Source organism: Chionomys nivalis, chromosome X (assembly GCF_950005125.1).
Source record: "Chionomys nivalis chromosome X, mChiNiv1.1, whole genome shotgun sequence".
Lineage (NCBI taxonomy): Eukaryota > Metazoa > Chordata > Mammalia > Rodentia > Cricetidae > Chionomys > Chionomys nivalis.
The window spans coordinates 23,235,183-23,239,141 of NC_080112.1; positions in this window are offsets into that span (position 1 = coordinate 23,235,183).

Sequence of the window (3,959 nt, forward strand, 5' to 3'; positions counted from 1 at the left end):
GCAAAGGGTGGCTATGAACATGTGAGTACAGGTTCTTGAAGAGGTCAGAGTAGAACAGTGGGCATGTGAGTGAAGGTGCTTACAAAGGGCAGAGTAAGGGCAAGAAACCTCTGAGTACAGGTGTTACCAAAGGGCAGAGAGGTCAGTGTGCATATGAGTGCAAGTAACTACAGAGGAAAGTAGAAAAGTGACTATGTGAATGCAGGTGTCAGCAATGATCAGTTGGCTAGTAGGCATGTGAATTCAGGTGCCTGCAGAGCCCAAAGGGGCAGTGGTCACATGTGTGAGATGCCTGCAAAGGCCAGAGCATACCTTTGTAACATGAGGTCCTGTTTGTGGGGGTTTCTGTCCTGCCCAGTTCTAACAGCCGGCAAGTCTCAAAGAAAATCACAAAGACTCCATAAGTTGTAAACTGACTGGCCCATTATCTTAGGCTTTGTATTAGCTCTTATAACTTATATTAACCCAGTATTCTTATTTATGTTAGCCACATGGCTTGGTACCTTTTTCAGTGGGGCAGGTCACATCTTGCTTCTTGCGTGGTCTAGGCAGGACTGCAGAAAGAGCTTCCTTCTTCCCAGAATACTCCTATTCTCATTGCCCCACTTCTAGTTCCTCTCTGCTTTTCCCACCTATACTTCCTACCTGCCTATCAGCCAATCAGCATTTATTTAAAACATAATTGACAGATATAGGATTGTTCTTTCGCACCATACCTTTAGTCATTCCACTTGTGAGGCAGAGGCATGTTGATCTCTGATTTAAAGTACACTTTGGTGTACAGGGAATTTTCCAGGACAGCCAGGACTACACAGTGAAACCATGCCCCCCCCCAAAAGAATTAAAAGGCTGGGGGGAGCAATGGACATAAGAATGCATTTTTCTGCAGAGCCCAGGGGGCAGTAGACATGCTAATGCAGCTGCTCACAAAGGCAAGAAGGTGATAGATTGCATATACAGCATCCAACAAAGACCAAGTTGGCATGGCCATGTGATTGCTGCTGCCTGCTGAGACTCATTGTCTGGCAGTGAGCATTGTGGAGGCCCAAAAATGTGAGTCTATTCCACCTTACCTGAAGGTCAGAGAGTTTCAGCTTACTCAAAGTTATTGAGAAAAAGTGTGGCTACACATCCTGACCTAGTGTGTGCTTATTTGGTGTTTTGGACATCAAGATGGCCCAAAGAGGGAGATTCACTCCACCCTGACCCAAAGTCAGAGAATTCAAGCCTATTTCTGCTCCTTCTTTTGAGTTAGAAGGTTTGACCTAGGTAGTGACTGCCCTTAGGATATTTGATCAAGAGTGGGTTCACTGCCTAAACAACAGAATGTTTTTCTCCAGAAATAATGACTTGATGTCTCGAGTATTGGGGCAAGTAACAGTTCTGGTAGTCCTTTGTATCATGTTAAAGCAGTCTTTTGCCTCCTTCCCTCTTATTGTATTGGGCTATAAAGATGTATGGAAAATTAAATGTGGGCAAACTCAGAAATAAGAAGTCAGAAGAAGAATTCAGCATTTAGTGCTGAGTTGCCATCCCATTACTATCTTGTGTCTCTGTAATTCTTTCTTATCTCTGTTCCTCCTACCTGACATTTCTAATCCTTAGCCCCTGGAAAGTGCAAACTGACTGTAGCTAAGATCATGGCAGAAGTCACCTCCAAAAGGTAGGCCCTAACAGGCATATGAGTGGAGGTGCCTGCAAAACCAGATTTTTGCACTGGGCATGTGCATACTGTTTCCTACAGAAGCCAGAGTTGGGAGATTGACATGTGAGTACAGGTGCTTGAAGAGACCAGAGAGGTTGCAGTGGGGGAGGGGGGGCATTCAAGTATACTTGCCTGCAGGGCATGGAGGTCAGTGAGCATGAGAGTACATTTGCCTGAAGTTGCAAGAGCAGAGCAATGGATATGAGTGCAGAGGTTTGTGAAGAGGGTAGATGGGTAAATTTGGCATGTTACGGAAGATTCCTTCTAAGGAAAGAGTGAGGAAGAGTGCAAGTGAGCGCTGAAATCTGCAGATGCAAGGAATACAGTGGACATGTGAGTGTGGGCTCCTACAGAAGACAGAGCAGGGTATGTAGGGTCTAGAAAATGCTGAAGAAAGACTGGAGACTCAAATAATATGTAACAACAAAGAGTGTTTATTATACCACATGCATGTGGGTTCATTCACCTGTACAAAATGGCAAGAAATCCTGAGATATAGCTAAGAGACATTTCAGGAGGAGTTAGGTCATCACAAACTTACCTGGCTAAGAAAGCATCAGTTATGTTAGTATATTTCTAATTGGCTGAGATTTAGTCTTATCTTTTTTGGACACATCTGCACAAGCTTGGAGGTCACTCAGAAATGGGCTGCTGTGTTTGTCCTTGCGATATTGTGAGGCTGACTGAGACCCTCTCTCTCTCAACCCTGAGTGTAAGGACCTTGTAGATAAAGGACCCTTTGTTGGAAAAGACATCTGTATGTCCTTCTCAGAGAACTGAAACTTAAATTCAGTTGTAAAATGTGGGAGAATTTAAACCCTTCAAGTGGTAGGCAAAGAATGAAGGTGCCTACAGAGGTCTTACTGTGCCAGTGAACTTGTGAGGACAGGGGCTTGCAGAGGCCCACAGGCAGTTAGCATGTGAGTGCAGATAACTGCGGAGGACAGTGGGGAAGTAGGATGTGAATGCAAGTGCCTGTAATGGTCAGTAGGCAGTGACAAATGCCTGCTGAGAACAGAGGGGCTGTGCTCATGAGAGTTAAGGTGTGCACAGAGGCCAGAGGTTGACCATGGGTGCGTGAGTGCAGGTTCCTGGAGACACAAGGGCAGGCAGTAGGGATGTGAGTGGAGATGCCTGTAAAACCAGATTTGGACAACGGGGATATGAGTACCGGTCCCTGCATAGGCCAGAATTGGGTGGTTACCATGTGACTGGAGGTGCTTTAAGAGGTAAGAAGGGGACAGTGAATGCATGAATGCACATGATTGCAATTAGCAGGGAGCAGAGAGCATGTGAGTGTACCACCCTATGGACGGGTCAGTGGGCATGTGGGTACATTGCCTGGAGAGGCAAGAGCAGGGCAGTGGGTATGCGTGCAGATGTGTGAAGAGGATAGGTGAGTAAATTTGGAATGTTAGGGAAGATTCCTTGGGAGGCAAGAGAGGCAGAAAGGGAGTCAGTGCTGATGTATGCAGTGGCTAGAGGGGAGGGGTGGCTATGAGTGTAAATGTCAGCAGGTGAGAATGTAAGTCTAGGTTCCTGAAGAGGCCTGACTGACAAGTGGACATGTGAGTGCAGGTACATTTAGAGGTCAGTTGGGCTTTTGTCATAGTTGTGCAGGTGCCTGTAGGACCCATATGGTCAACGAGTACATGAATGCATGTGCTTGCAAAGGTCATAAAAGGATGTCAGTTCCCTGGAAGAGGAGTTACAGGCAGTTGTTAGCCACCCAGTTGGAATGGTGGGAAAGAAATTCATGTGCTGTGGAAGAGAAGAAAGTACTCCTAACCTTGAGAAAATCTTTTCTGCCTAATGGATTAAATCTTAAGAGAGGGACAGAGCTCCCATGGACTTGCACAAAGCATGGCACATCAAAATTGGAGCAGGACCAAGGTAATTCAGCATGGGAGGAAGGGGGTAGGTGGGAAAGGGGAGGGGATGAGAGAAGAGGTGGGAGGGGAAACTGGTTGGTATGTAAAATAAATGAAAAGACTGTTACTTAAATAAAATTTTTAAAAGAGAAATAAAAAGAAAATCTTGAGAGAAGGTCATTAGAATGTATTTTGCTGTTGTTGTTGTTTTGGTTTTCAAGACAGGGATTCTGTGTGTAACAGTTTGGACTGTCCTGGAACTAGCTTTTTAGACCAGCCTGGTCTTGAACTCACTGAGATCTGCCTGCCTCTTCCTCCCAAGTGCTGGGATTAAAGGCATGTGCCAACACTGCCAGGCAGATGTAATATTCTTTGGATCAGCT